This window comes from Rhinopithecus bieti, unplaced genomic scaffold (assembly GCF_001698545.2).
Source record: "Rhinopithecus bieti isolate Rb0 unplaced genomic scaffold, ASM169854v2 scaffold_15087, whole genome shotgun sequence".
NCBI lineage: Eukaryota > Metazoa > Chordata > Mammalia > Primates > Cercopithecidae > Rhinopithecus > Rhinopithecus bieti.
This window is the reverse complement of record NW_016808547.1, coordinates 2,800,912-2,813,259: the sequence shown is the minus strand read 5'-3', so window position 1 is coordinate 2,813,259 and position 12,348 is coordinate 2,800,912.

Here is a 12,348-nt window from a genome sequence, read left to right as displayed (position 1 = left end):
GAGGATGACACAAGCTTAAATTGTCCTGAGGTATTAAGGTGAATAATTTACTTGTTCATCTTACTATTGCTTTAATCTCTTTAATAAAATGATTCCTAACAGTTTATTTTCTAAATATCCAAATACAAAATGATTTATTCTGGATTTTTAAACTTTATTTTCTATATATATCTTACAATAGACTCCCTTTGTTCCAGACTATTTATTCAAGGATGTCTGTATAGTGAACATCTTTGGAAGATAGAAAGGAAGTCTTTCTCCAGAGGAAAGAACAAATTTGGTTACCGCCACTATAATACAATGTCTCTCTTTCTCTAGGGAAAAGTTCAGGCAGGTTTATATACTGTGTATAATACAAGAGCTGGGTTCCCTAAGTTCAGGTGTCCTCATCTGTGTTTGTACTTAGGGAATAGGTACTATGTATATAGTGAGCCTGTGGACTCCTCCACATTGGCTGTGAGGGTCTTGGCAGCATTTGCTCACGAGGGACTTGACAACATAAAGTTCATACTGTTTGCTGTGCAGTGAATTAAAAAAATTATTTGTCTCTGACCCAGGAGTCTCATGTCTTCTGCTACTTTTCTGAAACTGTGGCAGGCTTACTTGCTGGCTTGCAAGTAAGTTAAAATCTCAGATCATGGACAGCTTTTGGCAGTAAGGATGAGATGCAGATAGAGACACGGCTTTCTAGGAAAGAAGAGATAAGGGGTGCATGAGCCAGGTTAGGGGAGGTAAAAAGACATCCTGAGATATAGTTGTCATTGCTTGTACCCAAGTGGTGGATGGGAGAGGAAGGAGGAATAAGGATCTCTGACTGTCCTACCTGTAAATGAATGATACAGGCTGTGTGACAAGAGGTAACACTGAAACAAGCTATATGCATGACGCCATGGTTGTTTCTTACTCTCCTTTGGGCGAAAGTAAGAAGGAATGCTTTCATGACAATGGGGTGGCAAGCCCCAGACCTGAGCAAAAAGGCAAAATGGCGTAGCAGGGAATCAGGGAGCCTCCAAAGATGAAATAGATGGTGTCAGCAATAAGGAGGGAGGGCTTTGGGTGGGCCAAAAGCATTGGAAGTTTGCTGGCTGATATGGTTACAGCCACCGCAACACTCAAAAATTGAAGTAAATGTGCCGTGTCTACTGGCACAAGGCAGCTCTCTCCCTATGCACCCCCTTGCCCTTACCTTACCCTCTACCCTGGCCTCAGCTACTTCAAGGAAAAAGATGATTGAGAGTGGGGCCAAGGTCTCTCTGTCCCCAAGGAGGACAGAAGGCCACATGCACCTATCTGAGTACACTAGAGAACTTTGGGGGACTCAAATTTGCATGGCTCTGTTGGACACAAGCACCTTGATCGTCATCTTACCCTGTCCTGTGAGGCACAGGGGCTACCAAATTCATCTGACAAGGTTTGGGCTGGGCTTGTGACCTTGTGCAGAGGATCCTTTGGGATGATTCCCTCTACTGCTGTTGTAGTTTCCACCACAGAACATAAATTTGGATTGATGGTTCCCATGCCTGTACTACGCATGCTCATAAATGCCAGATGATATTATCTGGATTGGGAAGAGCCAGATATAGAAAAGTGCCAGTACTCGTAGGGCCCCACAATCCTAACATGATGCCTTTGAGCTATAAGTCTCTGTGACTAATAGTTTCATTAATTAGAATCTCTGCCAAAGGAAGGCAACTTCCACCTGGAAATGCCTTTTGGGGTTTAGGGAGAAATTAAATTTTTTTTAAAAGTTGTTAATTTTAAAATAATTTTATTAATAGATAATAATTGTATGTATTTATGGGATGCATGTGATATTTTGATACATGCATAGAATGTGTAACAATCAAATCAGAGCAATTAGGATATCCATCACTCAAACATTTGTCATGTCTTTGTATTGGGAACATTCGAAATCTTAGAGCTATTTTGAAATATGCAATAAGTTGTTGGTAACTGTAGTTACCCTACTCTGCTATTGAACACTAGAACTTATTCCCTCTAACTGTATGTTTGTACCCATTAATTAACCTATTTTTCTCACTGCCTGCCTCCACCCTACCTCCACCACCCAACCTTTCCCAGCCTCTGGTAGCTATGATTCATTCTACTTTCTACCTCCATGAGATCAACTTTTTGAAAACTTTTAATTTTGAAATAATTTTAAATTCACCACAGTTACAAGAAACAGTACAGAGAGATCGAATGTCCCTTTACCTAGTTTTACCTTTGGTAATAACTTTGCAAAACTGTAGCACAATAACCACATCATAAACCCCTTTTTCAAAGCAGCTGTTAGCTTGCTAATGGGCTCTTGGTCAAAGTGAATGCTTGACCCATGCAGACTTCATTAATCTCTGACCTGATAGTCCACTTTGAGTGGGTCAACTCAGACTCAATGACTAACAAGGGAAATAGAATATTCCAGAATGCAGCTAGCTTGGCTTCAGCAACATCTAAGTTTACAATTTAATAAGAGGCACCTGTCTCTTTGGGAAGACGTTGTCTTCCTCTCCACTGACAGAAGCAAAGCTGTGGGTACAACAGGGCCCTCAATTCACAGAGATTTTTCTAAATGCCTGGGCGTTGTTCACATGTGGTTCAGTTAAGCTGAAACCCAGTGGTGACCACTGGGCTGTTTAGCCTCAGCATCAGCTATGTAGAACTGAAGATGGTGTAGTCACTGTCCATGGGCAAAATTCAAGCCTGTTCTCATGGAAAACACTCATCTTGACGAACCTTCCCATATTTTTACTAACTCTTGGACAGTTGCCAATGGCTAGCTGTTTGGTCTGCCACTTGGAAAACCACAAACTGGCAGATTGAAGATACCTCACGCAAACAGTGGGGACAAATCACAGCTGCTGATTGAACTATCTGGGTCACTTATGTAGATCTCATGGCAAAGGCTCATTCTCTGATGAGACCAGCTGGAATGGAGCTGTTGATGGAGCCTGCGCTGCTCAGATTTCCACAAGTGCTGCCTGGATCCATCATCACACTGGAAATGGCAGCACAGCCCCCACACAGACCACAGACAGTCCACAGAGCCAAGGACTCGGTGCTTCTGATGCAGACTTACGGCTGCATGCCAGACTGTGACTCCTAGACTCGACCTCTTCATCTTTCAGTGAGGGAAACCACATTGCATGAACCATGGCCCTACATGTTCCTGGCAGACTGATGACAGTGGACCTTTGACTTCCTCCTGGAGCTATCAGTGGTGCCTCACTGCTGCTGACACTTTTCCAGGCTTTGGTGTTGCTGTTCCTGTCCAATCAGCTGACTCCAGTCACACCTTTCCAGCTTTTGAAATTATTCTGTATTATGTGTTCAGCTTTTGAGACCATTTACAATCGGACAGTGGTGCCCTTTTTATTGCAAAAGCTACTAAAAAATGGCACTGAGAATCAAGGCATCCAACTTTCCATGCTCCTGCCATCCACAGGCATCTGAGATTGCCAAGCAGTAGACTAACTTCCTTAAAAGTCAACTCGAAAATACTTCTGACTCCACTACCCTCGTCTTCTCCTGGTGTACGTACCTTCATAAGTCTGGTCACCAAATGCAATTGCCTCCTGAAAGAGGTCATCCTCTCTCAGCCATTTCCTGGGTAATGGTTAGGACAAAAAGGGTGGGAAGTATAGAGACCTATTTTGGAAAATTCAGGATTCTACCCTGACCATGCCTGGATATGATATGTCTTTCTTCTCCTAACAGCAATCTCAGACCAGCCCCAAAGTGGCAACATAGCCAAGAGGGGCTCTGGGGAATTCTAAGTTAATTCTGGCTCATTTCCTTAGATTCTCTTCTTGGACTGACATGGTCAATCAGGTTGGCCTCAATTCACTTGCCAGGGTTGTTATGGATGATAGAATTTCCCTGGACTTCCTCTTTGTGTGCCAAGGCAGAATCTCTGCAATCACTAATACATTTGCCCATAGCTGGATTAATGTCTTAGGCCAAATAGAAAGATCAATACGAAACTTAAGGAGAGAGTAAATTACTTTTGTAAGGTCTATGCTGATAGTCTCTGGGATTTGTTCAGTTGGTTGGGTCTGGGACACTGGGGGACATGATTAAGTTCTATCCTGCAGGTTGGCCTCATCCTGATGCTTGGAGTCCTATTGATAGTATCCTTAATTAAATGCTCTCTGGGACAAATTGGCTGGGTTTGGTCCCAGGCTCAGTTGTTCATATTAATCAGAGTGGTGGAAGGAGTGGCATATACATTGGAAAATTCACCAGAAACCAAGACAGTATAGAAACAAAGATTTCGTTGGAGACAATTCTCCACGAGTCTCTCATGTTTCTGCACGTCTGTGAGCAGAGGCATTGGCCACCTATTCAAGGATGTGAAGATAGCAAAGGGCCTTTGAAGAGACGGTGTCTCCCTCCAGGGCCAGGGGCAGGTTTGCTGCACTTTAATGAAGATTAAATCTCCCTTGGGGCAAAGTTTGGGCAGGTTTGCTTACTGTCCACTATAAAAGATTCTGGTTCTCTAACCTCAGGGTTCCTCAGCTGTGATGAAAGCCACCTAAGTATCCAGCATCTTCCTGGACCCCTCTGCATTGCCCCGATGGCACTCGGAAGACCAGGGCACCAACTCAGGCATAATGTTCATGCCACGGTGGTGTCACGAGTAACAAACTTTGTGTCTCAGTCCAGGAATCTGTGATTTCTGCCAGCATCCACAAACTTTGGCAGGTTAATTTGCAATCTTGACAACAAATTCTCAGATGATCTACAGTTTTTGACTGCAGATTTTAACATTTGCCAATGCAAGAGGCCTAGATTTTCATTTTTTCTTATTTTAAAAACTCTTCTTGTCTGTTCTCATTGGTCTACCCTTTCAAATGAATTTTAGAATCAAATTCTTCCCCTTCACAAACTCTTTGGGATTTATACTGGAAACACATTCAATTTCTAAATCAATTTAGTGAGAATTAGTATCTTTTAATAAAGTCTTATCCCCTGGGAATATGGTATGTCTGTTTCTCTCTCTCTCTGTTTAAATATTATTTTATGTTCCCTAGTGATATTTTGCCATTTTCTTTACACAGATCCTATACATTTTGTGTTAAATGTATTTGTAGCTTGTGTGCTGTTTTGTTTTTTTCCTAAGGAAAATGGAAGAGTTTTATATTCTATTTGTTTAATTAGTTGGTGCTAGCTTAGGGGGGAAACATTTTTCACATTTATTTTATAGCAACCTCACTAAGGTATGATAGTTCTCTAGTTGCTTAGATTGGGATTCTAGTTGCTTAGATTGGAATTATTGTTTTGTCTAGAATGTCTAGAAAATTACTAAATTAATAATAGCAGGCATTCTTATTCCTGATTTTCATGGACTTTTACTATTATTTATGAAGTTGGTTCTATGTTTGGAATCGGCTTTTTCATGTTAGTAAAGCATCTTTTCGTTTTTTAAAATTATTTTAAAAGCTTTTATTCAGAATGAATCTTGAATTGTATTAAAGGTCTTCCTAGCACCTGTCTAAATCATCATGTCTATAACTATAATCCATCGAGTACTCTTTGGGCCAACATTAACAGATGTAGGCTTCAAAAAAAAGGATTATGTTGTCAAGTTTAGGAAATGCTCTCTGTGGCCACCTTTAAAACTTACAATGTATATGATCATATTAAAGTTTCAGAGTAATGTTTGAGCAAAGAAATATGTTTAACTTTGTTAATCCCAATTTCCCAAAGTTACTTAAACATGGATTAGTAAGCTATCTCAGATCTTGCCTTTCTCAAATATCTTATTGTACCTCCATATATAAATGTCAACTCAGCACATAATGGAATTCTCTTCCTACAAATTATTTTTGTTGCCCTGCCTCATGGTGCTATAGGCTGAATGTGTGTGTCTGCCCCCTCCAAATTCACATGTTGAAGCCCAATCCCCAATGTAGTGGCATCTTGGGGAGGGGCTTTGGGAGTTAAATGAGGTCATGAGGGTGGAGTCCTCATGAATGGAATTAGTGCCCTTATAAGAACAGGCATGAGAAAGATGGTATCTCTCTTTGCTATGTGAGCATGCAGCAAGGTGTCTGCCTGCAAACCAGGAAGAGGGCCTTCACCAAGAACCGAATTGACCAGCACTTTGATCTTGGACTTCCCAGCCTCTAGAACTGTAATAAGTCGATTTCTATTGTTTAAGCCACCTCGTCTATGGTATTTTTGTTATAGCAGTCTGAACTAACAAAGACATATGGTATTTCATACTGGAGAGAAAGGTTCTTCTCAGCAAGTCTCATTCTTTTTTGCTTTTTGAAAACCCATTTTAAAAAAAATCCCACAGTAGCATATTAATTTTTTTTCTACCTGGCAGCAAATCTGATTCTTTTGCCATGACTGAAATTTGGGATTTAACCAGGATATGTCTATGTATTGGTCTCTTTTTATTAATGTTGTCTGGAACTTAGAGGGCCCTTTCAATATGATGTCTTTGAATATCCTGTTGCTGAAACCTGCTGTCTTTCAAAACTGTCAAATCTTTCTATATTGATATCTGTTGTCTGTGTTCCCCTGTCATTATTTTCTTTCTGGTTACTTGTGTCTTTTCTGCTACCTTCGATGAATGTTCCTCAAGCTTTCCCTTCACATTATGAATTTAGTTTTCTATAATCTGCTCATTATTCCACCTCATTTCATCTTTATAGCAAGGCTTTTATTTTGCATTCTTTCCCTAGCTTTGCCAGCTCTTTTCACATCTCTGTTCCTTGTCATCTTATCACCTCAGCTTCCACCTTGTGTGATAGACTTATGTGGTAGTTAAATGGCATCTAGTACCAGGGCTTCAATATCAAAGATCTGGTATGGGGTGGAAGACACTGTGGAAAACTGGAGGGCACATTCCCATCTGAAGTACCAATCAGACCAGCCAACAGCTGCCACCAGGGCCTGATGTTGCCAGATCTGCTGCTTTTCCAAGAGAATCCAGAAATACGGATTTTTAAATGTAAACTCTATTGACTTTAACACATGATAATATTCCACTTTTTAAAGAACACTATTTGGGCCATTTCTGTGAGCCAGATGCAGCCCACAGGCCACCTGTTTGCAAATCCTAATGCTTAGGAATATAAAGTTCTGCAGAACTCTAAGCTGAAGACATCAGGTTTTAGAGAAAACAGTATGAATTCAATTTGGACATGCTCAGTTAGAAATAAAATGGTGAAATCTCCCAGTCAGCAGTTGAAGATATATGCCCAGAAAATGCCTTTGCATTGTTCTAAAAATCCAACAACACCCCCTGCCCCGCCGGGGACATCCAGAGCCCATGTCCCGAACATCTCTGATGATTTGGACACTGTTGATATTTCTCCCCTGACAGCAGCATGGACTAGGTTCCAGGCTCTGTGCTAAATGATTTACATGCATTATCTCATTTAAACTCATGCACTCCAAACTTAGGATTTAACTACCATTACTATTTATGAAGAGTAAAATAAACAATAAAAGCTATTAGCCTGTTTGGCCAGGCACAGTGGCTCACGCCTATAATCCTAGCATTTTGGGAGGCCAGGGTGGGTGGATCACTTAAGGTCAGGAGTTTGAGACCAGCTTGGTCAACATGGTGAAACCCTGTCTCTATTAAAAATACAAAAGTTAGCCAGGCATGGCGGCATGCACCTATTGTCCCAGCTACTTGGGAGGATGAGACAGGAGAATCGCTTGAACCCAGGAGGCAGAGGTTGCAGTGAACCGAGATTTACTGCACTCCAGCCTGGGCAACAGAGTGCCACTGCACTCCAGCCTGGGCAACAGAGCAAGACTCTGTCTCAGAAAAAAAAAAAAAAGCTATTAGTATGTTCAAGGTCAATTTATATTTTAGAACTGTGTGGATTAGACTGCAGCAATAGGGTTACACTAAAACACAGCTCAGAAAGCACACAGGTGCACACACACACAAACACATACAATTCTTCAAGGACTAACAGGATGTAAATATCTGGCATTGTTTTCATAGCAGGGCATGGTGTAGCCACCATCAAGGAAAGACAGGGAAGGCCCCAAATTGTTGTTGAGAACACAATAACCCTCCACACAGGATGGTTATAGGAAATAGGGGTATGGATCTCATGAACCTGGGTCAGCAGCACTGTAAGGCTCCCTAGGAAAGACACTATTGGCGGACCCTGGAGATTGTAATAGAGAGAACAAAGGAAAGAGGATGTGTCTTGTGGTGTAGAAATGCCAATCTAATCAGACTGTCTTAGAACTGGAAACTGCAGGTACACTGGGGGTAATAAACGGGCAAGTACAGAGCCCCAGTGCCTTCCCTGTTCACTAAGCAGCATCTTGACCAGAAGACAGAAAACAGCTAAGCTTCACTTCCTTTGTGTCCTGTGTGAGTGTCCTGGCCTAGGAGCAGGTAGTCTGTGCAGCTTGGATTGCTCTTCTGACCCTTGTACACATCCAGGAATTTGAGGCCTATGATCCAGAAAGAGTAAATAATTATCAGAATGGTACACAGAAGCTCAGAGGGGTAAGCTACCTGACGTCACACAGCTCATTCATAGATGGCTGGGATTTCAGCTCCTCACTGCCTAACCTCTGCTCCTCCAAATCCCCCAGCTTCCTGAGGCTGCAGCATCCAGATCTCCATGTACCACTCCTGTCCCATCACCGGACAAGGCAGATCCATTTGGCATTTTTCAGGTACCAGCAGGTGTGGAGGGAAGTCTTATCCCAGATGTCTCCCGAGTCTGTGCCCTGGTTCCTGCAGTGAAACGAAGCCAGATGGGTTGGGGATGGGAAGCAGTATGTTCTGAAAGTCAACACACTGGGAGACTCATAATGAGCCATTGTCAGGTTGTCTCCCAGGAGACTTGAAACTATAAAGAAAGCAGATCCAAGAGCCTTCCAGGAAAGGAGAGTGTTTAAAGGATGCGAGACCTCCGTTTTTCTCTTTCCCTCTTGTCAAACATCATTTGCTAAACTCTGATTTTTAGCAAAAGCAAGTGTTTCATACCCAAAGTCTCTTTTTTTATATAAAAATACATCCCTGGTTCTTATATTTACAGCATGAGATGATTTCGACATGGTATTGAAATTGTCAAGGGAAATCAGTTGAGGAGACAATGTTAGAAACAGATTGTCTGAGCTGATGGCTTGAAGAAGTTATTTCAAAGCAAAACAGCAGCAATAAAGAGGAGATGGGCAGCTGTGTGTGAGGAAGGGGGAGACAGAGGAGGAGGCATGACATTTCCTAGCAGCAGGGTGCAAACCCATCACAAGGAGGTGGCAGACAACGCACACTGAAGAATTCTGAGCTTCAGACCAGCAGACATCACCAGACTCCAGACATCAAATGAGATCATTTATGTATAAGCCCTTTGAAGATATAAAGCATTCAGGAGCTTTAAGGTGTCACAATTGTTGCTACTGTTGTTACTTAATCGGTGGTGCTGGGTGTCTATCTTTGAGAGGACACTTTCAGACCAGAGGTGAATGACAAATGTCTTTAATACACAGTTGGCCTCTTTTCTCTCTTATTTGTCATCCCCAGCACATGAGTCAGACTGAGACTGAGCAAGACCAATGCTCTATATTAATGATCACTATCCATCAGGGGTACCCAGTGATTCATAGTTTGCAAAGCATTTGCACTCCCATCATCTTCCATCACCCCACAGCAAGAGAGTCAGGGTTGAGACTCACCAGCCCCAAGGGGAGCCCAGCCAAGACAGCATGAGCTTCAGAGCCCTCTCCCCAAGGGCAACGACAGAATTGTCGGCCTCTCCACTTCCACCTCGCCAAAACAAGGACTCTGCTCTCTTGGTAGCTGTGAGATGATCCATCTTTGGAAAGCAGAAGACAAAGCAGTTGAGGAGTGGGCAAGTTCATCAAATCTTGGTACTTTGGAGGGCCCTTTAGTAGTCAGAGAAGAAAATGCATGCCGGTTCCTTCTTCCTTCCTCCCACAATCTTACACACGGTCATCCTCGCATCTTAAAAACACGAGGGTCATTACCCCTTTCTTGTTTTTATTTGTCTGCCTACCCCGCCATACTGTTTGCAGTTTGAGGGAGGTTATTACTGCAGTTAGCATAGTACCTGGCCTTAGGAAGTATTTGACAGAAGATACTGAATGAGTGAATGGTTTTTGGCATTGCTAAGTTGTTCCACCGGCCACTGGATTTCAGTATCTGGGTCCTTGGTGGTTGACCTTTTCCATACTTCTACAGGGGGTACTGTTTTTGCCATTCCCACCTTCTCAGCTGAACCTGATTTTTTTCTGGCATTTCCCTCTCCCACACTCTTCTGTACTTGTGGGTCAACCTCATACCCAGCTCCAGAGGTGGATCCTGATTAGTCCAAGCTCAATATTTCTTTTTACATCAAAACCATCTGGCATGCACATTGAAATGCCTACGTCTGGGCCCTATCCTTAGCAATCAGACTCACTAGGCCCTAGGAAACTATATTTTATGAGCTCTGCAAGTGGTTAATTTACTTGGTCAATTTTAGGGTTCCTGGTCTAGGCTAAGTGATCTGTCAGCCCCTCAGCAGTTGTCACTGGTTCAGAACAGAACCTAGCCCTGGCTGGTCTCATTAGACTGAAGGGAAATACGAATGTTTCATAGTCCAGGGAGAGGTTTTCTCTCAAACTCTCCAGCCAGATATGAACAAGGAAGAATTTACATTGTCCTTAATGCTACTGCCACCACCTTATACTCATGAGGGGAAGCAGCCTGAAGATCAAGCCACCCCCTGAGGTCAGTGGAGAGAAGAGAGAACCTGTGTCCCTGATGACAACAACGGGACACTCAGTCAGCCTACCCCGGAGCTTCCCCTAAGTTAACCTTCTCATTATGTGAAATAACCAATGCCCTTAGTACATAAGCCACTGCGAGCCAAGTTTCCTATTACTTGCTAAAATCATCCTGGTTAATCCAGCTCCTGGCAGGCAGCAGCTGTAGAACGTCTAGATGTGCACCTAAGCAGGCAAAATCCAAATAGTAATCAAAATAGTTAATACTCACTGAGTGTTTGCCATGCCAGGCACTGTGCTGAGTGGCTTGTGTTGATTGTTTCATTATTCTTCATAGCCATCCTTGTTAGTACAAACTGCACCATTTTGTAAGCTCCCCGCTATTTCGCAGACCTTGGTCAAACTGAAACATTTCCTGGGGGTTCAGGCCATGAGAAACATCCTGCCCAACCACCTGACCACAAGGCGGACAAACTTCCAACTAAAGAAACATTTCTATCATATCTTGCTGGACAAAGGTCCAAGGAACACCACTATGACATCCTGCCAGAACCACCTCATCATGGGAACATCGTATCAATATCCTGCCGGGCAGCAAGCCATACTGCCAAGACCCCTCCCGCCCATACCTATAAGTACCCCCAGCCCGTAAGCAGCGGTGGGCTCTGGCATTAGGCTGGTCCCCCACTTTCTAGGTTTTATGCTGGACATAAAACCTGCATTATCTGTTGAGTTGCCCTCTTTCTGTGTGTGTGTCTGTCTTTAACCCTCGCCTTCCCTTCAAAACCTAACTGAGGAAACTGAGGAAGAGAGCTTTTAAATAACACCCCCACCCTCACAAAGCAAGTAGCAAAGCCAGGATTTGGATCCAAGAGATCTGACTTCAGTGCTTAGCCTATTAACCACTGATCCAAACTGAGTTGCTGCCTGTTGAAGCCCACTGGTGTTCAAACCATTACTTTTCCAAGTAGGGAAGGATCAAATTTCATCCACAGGATTTTACTGTCCAGGAAAATTTGCTGAAGTCCACCAACCTCAGTGCTAATCCATTCCATAAGAGAGAAAATGCAGCTTCCCATTAGAAAAACATCAGTGGGGCTAGAAGGCTTGGGTGGGGGTTCAAATCAGTCCCACAGAGCTTGAGTATGTCATGTCCAGTCGTTGGACACTAGAGGATGGAGGGGTTGGGGAAGGAGCAATTGGTGATCTTTTCTGTTCAGATCCTCATCCTGTGTAGGTGGTATATATCAGTAACTAAGTAACCTCAGCTGCAATCCAGGACCCAGCTACAGATTTCAAATTCACCTACATGGATGAGCAGAAGTAGGGAATTTAAACAATAAGTAAACATGTTCCAATCACTGTAAAAGGCTCACCTGTGTCTCCCTTATTTCTTGAAGTGAATTAACTTTGAATCGATTTTAGAGGAGACTGCATTTTAAAAATTGAACAGAGATGAAATATCTATCTGTCTCCAAACAGATACCAATACATCCAAATACCAGTCCCCAATATAAAAATACAAAGCCAATTCAACCAGCTAGTAGAAAAAAAAAAGAAAAGAAAAGAAAAATCAGCCAAACAGTTTTGTTTCCCGTATGTTTATTATTTTTTAAAATCTATGCA